We start from the raw sequence: 12,964 nt of genomic DNA, 5'->3' as shown, positions 1-12,964 counted from the left end.
GCATTGATTCCACTTCAAATTGCATTCATCTTCGTTGTTGTCTTCTGCATGCACATTCTCTTGAACAGCTTGAACCAATCCTTGTTCTTGAACTTTGAGTAAAAATTGGCTACCAAATGCCGCATGCACCACCTTGTCTCTATATCGGGCCACCCCCACTCAGGATCTTCTGACACCTTCATAATTTTGAGCACACTCAATAGCCCCTTGTTGTGATCAGAGATGATGCAAACATCGGAGCGATTTCCGATGACTGCAATCTTCAAGAAGCACAGTGAAACTCTGTCCTTTGGGGTCAGAGTCAATTTCACTTCAGTTCATAATAATTCTTCATGGGTTATGGTTTGTGTATACTGACCATGTCAGGGGATAGGTCGAGATGAATTTATTTCATGGTTGCATAATTTGAATATACGTGGTATGGATAATTGGCTAGTACTGGGTGATTTCAATTTTATTAGAGATCAAGAGAATAGAAATAAACCTGGTGGCAATATTCATGATATGATGTTGTTCAATGAAATAATAGGCCATTTGGGTTTGGTAGAGCTCCCTTTAAAAGGAAGATCCTTCACTTGGTCAAACATGCAGAGAGAGCCCTTGCTTGAGCAACTCGATTGTTTTTTCACAAGTGCAAATTGGATATCTGAATATCCACATTCAATTGTAGTGCCTTGGGCTAAAATTGTTTCAGATCATGTTCCATGTGTGGTGACAGTGGATACTAGTATACCCAAATCAAAACTCTTTCGCTTTGACAATTATTGGGTTGATCTCCCCTGACTGTGTATCTAGTTCTTGGGGTAAAATTTCTAGTAAAGATTATAGCACAGCCGTGGTGGTAGACAAGTTAAAAACTCTACGGTATGATCTGAAAAAGTGGCAGACTAGCTTGTCTCAACTGAAGCTGTTGATACAGAATTGCAATAAGAGGTCATACTAGTCCTTGATAATTTGGAGGAAAGTCGTCCACTATATAGATCTGAATTTAATTTCAGAAAAGTGGTTAAGATTCATTTGGAGAAATTACTGTTGGCTGAATGTAAATATTGCAAAAAAAGATGCACGATAAGATGGATCAAACAGGGAGAAGACAACACAAAGTTCTTCCATGATATGGAAACAGAGACATATAGGAGGAATAATATTTCTATGCTCACTGATGGAAATGGTAATGAGGTTTCATATCATGAAATAATGGCGGGAATGTTGTTAACAAATTTCAAAGAAAGAATGTGCCAGTCAGAAGGAATAGTCATAGAATTTGACTTGGGCTCCTTGCTATTTAAGGTGGATGGGCTGGATGATTTAACTCTTCCATTTGATAAGAAGGAGATGGATGATGCGGCTAGTATGATGCCAGTGGATCGCACCTGGGTCGGATGGGTTTAATGGAATGTTCATGAAGAAATGTTGGCCCATCATACAGAGAGTTGTATCGTTTGGCTTCTGATTTTCATGGTGGAAAATAAAACTGGAGAATATCAATGGGTCATACATTACACATTGGTCCCTAAAAAAGCCATTCCAATGGATGTTAATGATTTTAGGCCAATTTCATTAACCAATGTCTGTTTGAAATTTTTGACAAAGCTTGCTGCAAATCGACTACAAGGGAAAATTCTAAGCTGTCTGCATAAAAACCAGTATGGGTTCTTAAGATCGAGATCAATACAGGATTGTATTGCTTGGGCGTTTGAGTATTTATATTTATGCCAAATCTAAAAAAAGCCAATAGTTATTGTTAAGTTGGACTTTGCAAAAGTGTTTGACACCATTGAGCATGAGGCAATTCTGCAAGTTATGAAGCACAAGGGTTTCAATGAGGTATGGCTAGGATGGATAAGGAATATTTTAACATCAGGAAGTTCTGCAATTTTGCTTAATGGAATACCAGGGAAATAATTTATTTGTAAGAGGGGAGTGAGACAGGGTGATCCTTTGTCACCCTTGTTATATTCATTTGGCTCTGATCTTTTGCAATCAGCTGTCAATGATCTAGTAAGACAAGGAATTCTTTCAAGGCCTATTGAGACTAATGATGAGGATTTTCCAATCATTCAATTCAATATGCAGATGATACATTACTAATAATGCCTGGAGACATGGATCAAATGATGGCACTAAAAGAGGTATTGAATAAATTCTCCAATTCTACTGGTCTGAAAATCAATTTGGCAAGTCACAGATGGTACCTATCAATGTTCCTGATGTTTTAAAGAACCAGCTAGCCACTGAGTTTGGGTGCCAAATTGGTTCTATGCCTTTCACATATTTGAGTTTGCCTTTGGGCACCACTAGGCCCACCATATCATATCTCATGCTTATTGTTTGCAGACTAGAAAGGAAACTCACTGCTAGTTCTAGTTTTCTCTCACAAGGGGCTAGATTACAGTTGATCAACTCTGCTCTTTCCTCCATGCCATTACATTTTCTATGCTCATTGCAATTGCCACCAGGTTTGACTAAAAAGCTGGACAGAATTTTGAGGCAGTGTTTATGGAGGGATAAAGTTGATGAACCAAAGCAATCTTTGGCTTCATGGGATATGATATGTAAGCCAAATAAAAGTGGTGGGCTAGGAATTGTGGATTTCCAAAATAAAAATGCTGCTTTACTGATGAAATTCTTAGATAAATTTTACAATCACTGTGATATCCCCTGGGTGAATCTGGTGTGGCATGCTCATTATGCAGATAAAGTTCCCCATGCTGAACAGTTATGTGGATCATTTTGGTGGAGAGATGTGCTGAAACTGGTTGATAACTTCAGAGCAGTGGCTGCAGTCAAGTTAGGGAATGGACTTTATTTCCTTTTCTGGCATGATAACTGGTTGTTGGAGGGACATAGTAGGCCAGTAAGTAAAAGATTTCCAAGGCTTTTTTCTTATGTGTTGAATGATCAAATGTCGGCTGCTGCAGTGTTCAATGTGGATGATCTTACCTCACTGTTCTATTTACCATTGTCTCAGAGGGCATTTCAGGAGTTGCAAGAATTACAGTATATCATGCAAAATAATGTTCCCTCTGAACAGCAGGATGTTTGGTCTTATACTTGGGGTGAGAAATATACTGCAGCAAAGTTTTATGATATGACATTTGCTCATATTAAAGTGGATAGTATGTATGGGTGGATCTGGAAATCGGCTTGCATGATGAAGCTGAAAATGTTTGCTTGGTTGCTCTTGTCTAACAGACTAAATACTCGAGATCTATAGCAGAGGAGGAACGGGAGAGTAACGAATGACAAGCATTGTGAACTTTGTATTGGTCGAAAATATGAAGATAGGGCGCATCTATTTTTTGAATGCAATTATAGTGTGAGAGTCTGGAATTATCTTCAGATCACATGGCAGTCCAATGATAGTATGCAGGAAGTTCTGAATGTGGCGAAAAGAAGTTTTGGAAGATCTTTTTTCATGGAGGTCATGATAACAGCTTGCTGGAACATCTGGTTAGTGAGGAATGGGAAAATTTTCAGGAATGAAAGGCCTACCTTTGCAAGGTGGAAAGGCAAATTTGTGCATGATATCACTTTGCTGCAATATAGAATTAAAGTAAAGCATAGGAAAGGTTTTCTCAAGTGGATTAGAGACCTTCCATAGATAGTGTTCTTCTTCCTTTTCTTTCTTTTTGTTTATGTATATATGTACATATTTGATACTTCTTGACTTTTATATAATAAAATTTGCTGTGGGGTGATGACGTGTAAGACACATGTCCGTTGGGAACCCCAAGAGGAAGGTGTGATGCGCACAACAGCAAGTTTTCCCTCAGTAAGAAACCAAGGTTATCGAACCAGTAGGAGTCAAGGAGCACGTGAAGGTTGTTGGTGGCGGAGTGTAGTGCGGCGCAACACCAGGGATTCCGGCGCCAACGTGGAACTCGCACAACACAATCAAAGTACTTTGCCCCAACGTAACGGTGAGGTTGTCAATCTCACCGGCTTGCTATAAACAAAGGATTAGATGTATAGTGTGGAAGATGATGTTTGTTTGCGAAGAACAAGTAAAGAACAAGTATTGCGATAGATTGTATTTCAGATGTAAAGAATGGACCGGGGTCCACAGTTCACTAGTGGTGTCTCTCCCATAAGATAAATGGCATGTTGGGTGAACAAATTACGAGTTGGGAAATTGACAAATAAAGAAGGCATAACAATGCACATACATATATCACGATGAGTACTATGAGATTTAATCGGGGCATTACGACAAAGTACATAGACCGCTATCCGAGCATGCATCTATGCCTAAAAAGTCCACCTTCGAGGTTATCATCCGAACCCCTTCCAGTATTAAGTTGCAAACAACGAGACAATTGCATTAAGTATGGTGCGTAATGTAATCAACACAAATATCCTTAGACAAAGCATTGATGTTTTATCCCTAGTGGCAACAACACATCCACAACCTTAGAACTTTCTCGTCACTATCCCGGATTCAATGGAGGCATGAACCCACTATCGAGCATAAATACTCCCTCTTGGAGTCACAAGTATCAACTTGGCCGAGCCTCTACTAGCAATGGAGAGCATGCAAGAACATAAACAACACATATATGATAGATTGATAATCAACTTGACATAGTATTCCATATTCATCGGATCCCAACAAACACAACATGTAGCATTACAAATAGATGATCTTGATCATGATAGGCAGCTCACAAGATCTAACATGATAGCACAATGAGGAGAATACAACCATCTAGCTACTGCTATGGACCCATAGTTCAGGGGTGAACTACTCACACATCGATCCAGAGGCGATCATGGTGATGAAGAGTCCTCCGGGAGATGATTCCCCTCTCCGGCAGGGTGCCGGAGGCGATCTCCTGAATCCCCCGAGATGGGATTGGCGGCGGTGGCGTCTCTGGAAGGTTTTCCATATCGTGGCTCTCGGTACTGGGGTTTTCGCGACGAAGGCTTTAAGTAGGCGGAAGGGCGGAGTCGGAGGGCTGACGGGGGCCCCACACCATAGGGCGGCGCGGGCCCCACCCAGGTCACACGGCCCTGTGGTGTCGGCGCCCCGTCGCCCCACTTCGTTTCCCTTTCGGTCTTCTGGAATCTTCGTGGAAAAATAAGACCCTGGGCGTTGATTTCGTCCAATTCCGAGAATATTTCCTTTGTAGGATTTCGAAACCAAAAACAGCAGAAAACAAGCAATCGGCTCTTCGGCATCTCGTCAATAGGTTAGTGCCGGAAAATGCATAATAATGACGTAAAATGTGTATAAAACATGTGAGTATCATCATAAAAGTAGCATGGAACATAAGAAATTATAGATACGTTTGAGACGTATCAAGCATCCCCAAGCTTAGTTCCTACTCGCCCTCGAGTAGGTAAACGATAACAAGGATAATTTCTGAAGTGACATGCTATCATAATCTTGATCAATACTATTGTAAAGCATATGAGATGAATGCAGCGATTCGAAGCAATGGTAAATATAATGAATAAACAACTGAATCATATAGCAAAGACTTTTCATGAATAATACTTTCAAGACAAGCATCAATAAGACTTGCATGAGAGTTAACTCATAAAGCAATAGATTCTTAGTAGAAAGCTTTGAAGCAACACAAAAGAAGATATAAGTTTCAGCGGTTGCTTTCAACTTCAACATGTATATCTCATGGATAATTGTCAACACAAAGTAATATAACAAGTGCAATAGGTAAACATGTAAGAATCAATGCACACAGTTCACACAAGTGTTTGCTTCTAAGATAGAAAGAAGTAGGTAAACTGACTCAACAATAAAGTAGAAGAAAGGCCCTTCGCAGAGGGAAGCATGGATTACTATTTTTGTGCTAGAGCTTTTCACTTTGAAAACATAGAAACAATTTTGTCAACGGTAGTAATAAATCATATGTGTTATGTATAAGATATCCTATAAGTTGCAAGCCTCATGCATAGATTACCAATAGTGATCGCACCTTGTCCTAATTAGCTTGGATTTACATGGATTATCATTGCATAACATATGTTTCAACCAAGTGTCACAAAGGGGTACCTCTATGCCGCCTGTACAAAGGTCAAAGGAGAAAGATCGCATTTGATTTCTCGTTTTTGATTATTCTCAACTTAGACATCCATACCGGGACAACATAGACAATAGATAATGGACTCCTCTTTAATGCATAAGCATTCAACAACAGATAAAATTCTCATAAGAGATTGAGGATTAATTGTCCAAACTGAAACTTCCACCATGGATCATGGCTTTAGTTAGCGGCACAATGTTCTTCTCTAACAATATGCATACTCAAACCATTTGATCATGATAAATCACCCTTACTTCAGACAAGACGAACATGCATAGCAACTCACATGATATTCAACAAAGGTGTAATAGTTGGTGGCGTCCCCAGAAACATGGTTACCGCTCAACAAGCAACTTATTAGGAAATAAGATACATAGCTACATATTCTTCACCACAATAGTTTTTAAGGCTATTTTCCCATGAGCTATATATTGCAAAGAAAAAGACTAGAATTTTAAAGGTAGCACTCAAGTAATTTACTTTGGAATGGCAGAGAAATACCATGTAGTAGGTAGGTATGGTGGACACAAATGGCATAGTTTTTGGCTCAAGGATTTGGATGCATGAGAAGAATTCCTCTCAATACAAGGCTAGGCTAGCAAGGTTGTTTGAAGCAAACTCAAGTATAAAACAGTACATCAAAACTTACATATGAACATATTGCAAGCATTATAAGACTTTACATCGTCTCCTTGTTGTTCAAACACCTTAACCAGAAAATATCTAGATAGACTCTAGAGAAACTAATCATGCAAACCAAATTTTAACAAGCTCTATGTAGTTCTTCATTAATGGGTACAAAGTACATGATGCAAGAGCTTAAACATGATCTATATGAGCACAACAATTGCCAAGTATCAAATCATTCAAGACATTATACCAATTACCGCATGAAGCATTTTCTGTTTCCAACCATATAACAATGAACGAAGCAGTTTCAACCTTCGCCATGAACATTAAAAGTAAAGCTAAAAACATATGTGTTCATACGAAACAGCGGAGCGTGTCTCTCTCCCAAACAAGGAATGCTAGGATCCGATTTTATTCAAACAAAAACAAAAACAAAAACAAGCAGACGCTCCAAGTAAAGCACATAAGATGTGACGGAATAAAAATATAGTTTCACTAGAGGTGACCTGATAAGTTGTCGATGAAGAAGGGATGCCTTGGGCATCCCCAAGCTTAGATGCTTGAGTCTTCTTAAAATATGCAGGGATGAAGCAAGGGGGCATCCCCAAGCTTAGACTTTTCACTCTTCTTGATCATATTGTATCATCCTCCTCTCTTGACACTTGAAAACTTCCTCCACACCAAACTCAAAACAAACTCACTAGAGGGTTAGTGCATAATTGAAAATTCATATATTCAGAGGTGACATAATCATTCTTAACACTTCTGGACATTGCACAAAGCTACTGAAAGTTAATGGAACAAAGAAATCCATCAAACATAGCAAAACAGGCAATGCGAAATAAAAGGCAGAATCTGTCAAAACAGAACAGTCCGTAAAGACGAATTTTTCTGGGGCACTTAATTTGCTCAGATGAAAATGCTCAAATTGAATGAAAGTTGCGTACATATCTGAGGATCACGCACGTAAATTGGCAGATTTTTCTAAATTTCTTACAGAAGGGGCTGCTCAATTTCGTGACAGTAAGAAATCTGTTTCTGCGCAGTAATCCAAATCTAGTATTGACTTTACTATCAAAGACTTTACTTGGCACAACAATGCAATAAAATAAAGATAAGGAGAGGTTGCTACAGTAGTAACAACTTCCAAGACTCAAATATAAAACAAAAGTGCAGAAGTAAAATAATGGGTTGTCTCCCATAAGCGCTTTTTTTTAACGCCTTTCAGCTAGGCGCAGAAAGTGTGAATCAAGTATTATCAAGAGATGAAGCATTCATTCTTACCAGGGGCTTTGCGCTTACCCTTCTTACTCTTTGGTTTAGGGAATACATGACCGCATCCGGGCGTAGAGGTAAAATTTAAAGTGCCTTTCCCCACATCTATGATCGCTCCCACGAGTTTCAGCAGGGACCTTCCAAGTGTGATTTGTCCTGTCCCTACACATTCAACAACGAGATAATCAGTGGATACCGTTCTTCCAAGAAAGGTTGTGAACACACCTTCAGCTATACCCTTAGGAATTATAACGAGTTATCGGTAAGAGTTATTCCTTCTCCTCCTTCAGTAAGTTCCCAAAGTGTCAAAGATTCATAAATCCTTTCAGGCATAAGGCAAAACTCGGACATAATATCACAACGGGCATGAAAAGTTTCACCACAAATAGCAACTTTAATAGTAGGCACCCACATTGAAGGTTCAAAGCTTACTCGGAACATAATCATAATACTCACGAATCTGGTTGTACCCTTCTTTTAAACAAGATATATTCGTTTCGAGAGTGTTTAATCTATTATGAATGCTAGCAAGAGATGAATCAAAATTATTAGCAGAGCTAGATGATGTAATGATGGCGTGCAGTCGACATGTCCGTTGGGAACCCCAAGAGGAAGGTGTGATGCGCACAGCAGTAAGTTTCCCTCAGTAAGAAACCAAGGTTATCGAACCAGTAGGAGTCAAGGAACACGTGAAGGTTGTTGGTGGCGGAGTGTAGTGCAGCGCAACACCAGGGATTCCGGCGCCAACGTGGAACCTGCACAACACAATCAAAGTACTTTGCCCCAACGTAACAATGAGGTTGTCAATCTCACCGGTTTGCTGTAAACAAAGGATTAGATGTATAGTGTGGATGATGATGTTTGTTTGCGAAGAACGAGTAAAGAACAAGTATTGCAAGTAGATTGTATTTCAGATGTAAAGAATGGACCGGGGTCCACAGTTCACTAGTGGTGTCTCTCCGATAAGAAATTGCATGTTGGGTGAACAAATTACGGTTGGGCAATTGACAAATAAAGAAGGCATAACAATGCACATACATATATCATGATGAGTACTATGAGATTTAATCAGGGCATTACGACAAAGTACATAGACCGCTATCCAAGCATGCATCTATGCCTAAAAAGTCCACCTTTCGAGTTATCATCCGAACCCCTTCCAGTATTAAGTTGCAAACAACGAGACAATTGCATTAAGTATGGTGCGTAATGTAATCAACACAAATATCCTTAGACAAAGCATCGATGTTTTATCCCTAGTGGCAACGAGCACATCCACAACCTTAGAACTTTCGTCACATCGTCCCAGATTCAATGGAGGCATGAACCCACTATCGAGCATAAATACTCCCTCTTGGAGTCACAAATATCAACTTGGCCAGAGCCTATACTAGCAACGGAGAGCATGCAAGAACATAAACAACATATATGATAGATTGATAATCAACTTGACATAGTATTCAATATTCATCAGATCCCAACAAACACAACATGTAGGATTACAAGTAGATGATCTTGATCATGATTGGCAGCTCACAAGATCTAACATGATAGCACAATGAGGAGAAGACAACCATCTAGCTACTGCTATGGACCCATAGTCCAGGGGTGAACTACTCACACATCGATCCGGAGGCGATCATGGCGATGAAGAGACCTCCGGGAGATGATTCCCTCTCCGGCAGGGTGCCGGAGGCGATCTCCTGAATCCCCCGAGATGGGATTGGCGGCGGCGTCTCTGGAAGGTTTTCCGTATCGTGGCTCTCGGTACTGGGGTATTCGTGACGAAGGCTTTAAGTAGGCGGAAGGGCAGAGTCGGGGGCGTCACGAGGGACCCACACGCTAGGCCCGCGCGGCCAGGCCCTGGGCCGTGCCGCCCTAGTGTGGCGTTGCCTCGTGGCCCCACTTCGTATCTCCTTCGGTCTTCTGGAAGCTTCGTGGAAAAAGAGGACCCTGGGAGTTGATTTCGTCCAATTTCGAGAATATTTCCTTACTAGGATTTCTGAAACCAAAAACAGCAGAAAACAACAACTGGCTCTTCGGCATCTCATCAATAGGTTAGTGCCAGAAAATGCATAATAATGACACATAATGTGTATAAAACATGTGAGTATCATCATAAAAGTAGCATGGAACATAAGAAATTATAGATACGTTTGGGACGTATCTAGCATCCCCAATCTTAGTTCCTACTCGCCCTCGAGTAGGTAAACGATAACAAAGATAATTTCTGAAGTGACATGTTATCATAATCTTGATCAATACTATTGTAAAGCATATGAGATGAATGCAGCGATTCGAAGCAATGGCAAAGACAATGAGTAAACAAATGAATCATATACCAAAGACTTTTCATGAATAATACTTTCAAGACAAGCATCAATAAGACTTGCATAAGAGTTACTCCTAAAGCAATAGATTCAAAGTAAAGGCATTGAAGCAACACAAAGGAAGATATAAGTTTCAGCGGTTATTTTCAACTTCAACATATTTATCTCATGGATTGTCAACACAAAGTAATATAACAAGTGCAATAAGTAAACATGTAAGAATCAATGCACACAGTTGATACAAGTGTTTGCTTCTAAGATAGAAAGAATAGGTAAACTGACTCAACAATAAAGTAGAAGAAAGGCCCTTCGCAGAGGGAAGCATGGATTACTGTATTTGTGCTAGAGCTTTTCATTTTGAAAACATAGAAACAATTTTGTCAACGGTAGTAATAAATCATATGTGTTATGTATAAGACATCCTATAAGTTGCAAGCCTCATGCATAGTATACCAATAGTGCTCGCACCTTGTCCTAATTAGCTTGGATTAACATGGATTATCATTGCATAGCATATGTTTCAACCAAGTGTCACAAAGGGGTACTCGTATGCCGCCCGTACAAAGGTCTAAGGAGAAAGCTCGCATTGGATTTCTCGCTTTTGATTATTCTCAACTTAGACATCCATACCGGGACAACATAGAAAACAGATAATGGACTCCTCTTTAATGCATAAGCATTCAACAACAGATAATATTCTCATAGGAGATTGAGGATTAATTGTCCAAACTGAAACTTCCACCATGGATCATGGCTTTAGTTAGCGGCCCAATGTTCTTCTCTAACAATATGCATACTCAAACCATATGATCATGAAAATCGCCCTTACTTCAGACAAGACGAACATGCATAGCAACTCACATGATATTCAACAAAGGTAAAAGTTGATGGCGTCCCCAGAAACATGGTTACCGCTCAACAAGCAACTTATTAAGAAATAAGACACATAAGTACATATTCTTCACCACAATAGTTTTTAAGGCTATTTTCCCATGAGCTATATATTGCAAAGACAAAGAATAGATTTTTTAAAGGTAGCACTCAAGTAATTTACTTTGGAATGGCAGAGAAATACCATGTAGTAGGTAGGTATGGTGGACACAAATGGCATGGTTATTGGCTCAAGGATTTGGATGCACGAGAAGAATTCCTCTCAATACAAGGCTAGGCTAGCAAGGTTGTTTGAAGCAAATTCAAGTATAAAACGTTGCAGCAAGACTCGCATATGAACATATTGCAAGCATTATAAGACTTTACATCGTCTTCCTTGTTGTTCAAACACCTTAACCAGAAAATATCTAGACTCTAGAGACCAATCATGCAAACCAAATTTTAACAAGCTCTATGTAGTTCTTCATTAATGGGTGCAAAGTACTGATACATCCATTTTGCATCACTATTTTGTATCATAATTTGCTGTTATTCATTGATATATTTCATATTTGGAGATGATACTTATGTTATTTCATCTATTTTGCATGTTTCATGATTATTGGGGGATCGCGCACCGGAGTCAGGATTCTGCTGGAAAAAGCACCATCAAAATGCAATATTTCGGAAGATCAACAGTTGACGGAAATTATACGAAAAATCCTATTTTTCCAGAAGACGAAGGGAGCCAGAAGGGGGAGCCGAGGGGACCCGAGGTGGGCCCACCTCATAGGCCGGCGCGGCCCAAGGCCTGGCCGCGCCGCCCTGTGAGGAGGGGGCCCACAGCCCCCTCTCGCCTCCTTTTCTTCGCGTATGTCTTCGTCCCGAAAACCTAAGCCCCAGAGGATAGTCGCGAAGAGTCACAGCCGCCTCTGCGGGGCGGAGAACACCAGAGAGAAAAGAGCTCTCCGGAAGGCTGAAATCTGCCGGGGAAATTCCCTCCCGGAGGGGGAAATCGTCGCCATCGTCACCGTCATCGAGCTGGACATCATCTCCATCATCATCACCACCATCATCATCATCACCGTCATCTCCACCGCTGCACCTCGTCACCGCTGTAACAAGGAACTAGGTTGCGGACGCATAAAGCCACTGATACTATTGGTCAGAAGTATGATTTGACAAAAACGACTACTTTAGCAGCTATGCGAAATGGAAGTTTCTTGGTCGTTTGCCATGGAGAACAGATTCTAAGGCAAGTTTTAATGTTATTGTTATGTTGATGCTATATTCAAGAATGTAATCTATAAAACTGGCTGAAAGTCCCATTCTTTAGAATTGAAACATTGATTAACACGCTCGGTTTGTCCGTCCGTTTGCGGATCCAAATTTTCAATCTCGTGAATTCAATAAAAAGAACTCAAGGCTGCGACATCCACTTTAAGACTAGTTAAAAAGAAAAGGTTCCACCCTTGTAGTTAGACAACCGATATGCTACATCATACTTAGTATGGGAGTTGCCGCTGATCTGCGACATCAATAGATAAGCATGCTGAATGAAGTCCTCCCTCCCTTTCTTTCGGAGGTGCTGGTCATCTTGATCTTGATTGTTTGATAGGGGAAACTCTCCCGGTGTGGATTTCTACTTCTTATTGATGCTATTGAGTGAAACTATTGAACCAAGGTTTATGTTCAGATTGTTATTCATCATCATATCACCTCTGATCATGTTCCATATGATGTCTCGTGAGTAGTTCGTTTAGTTCTTGAGGACATGGGTGAAGTCTAAATGTTAGTAGTGAATTATGTTGG

This window comes from Lolium rigidum, chromosome 6, assembly GCF_022539505.1.
Source record: "Lolium rigidum isolate FL_2022 chromosome 6, APGP_CSIRO_Lrig_0.1, whole genome shotgun sequence".
In the NCBI taxonomy this organism is placed as follows: domain Eukaryota; kingdom Viridiplantae; phylum Streptophyta; class Magnoliopsida; order Poales; family Poaceae; genus Lolium; species Lolium rigidum.
Note: the sequence above shows the minus strand (reverse complement) of the source record.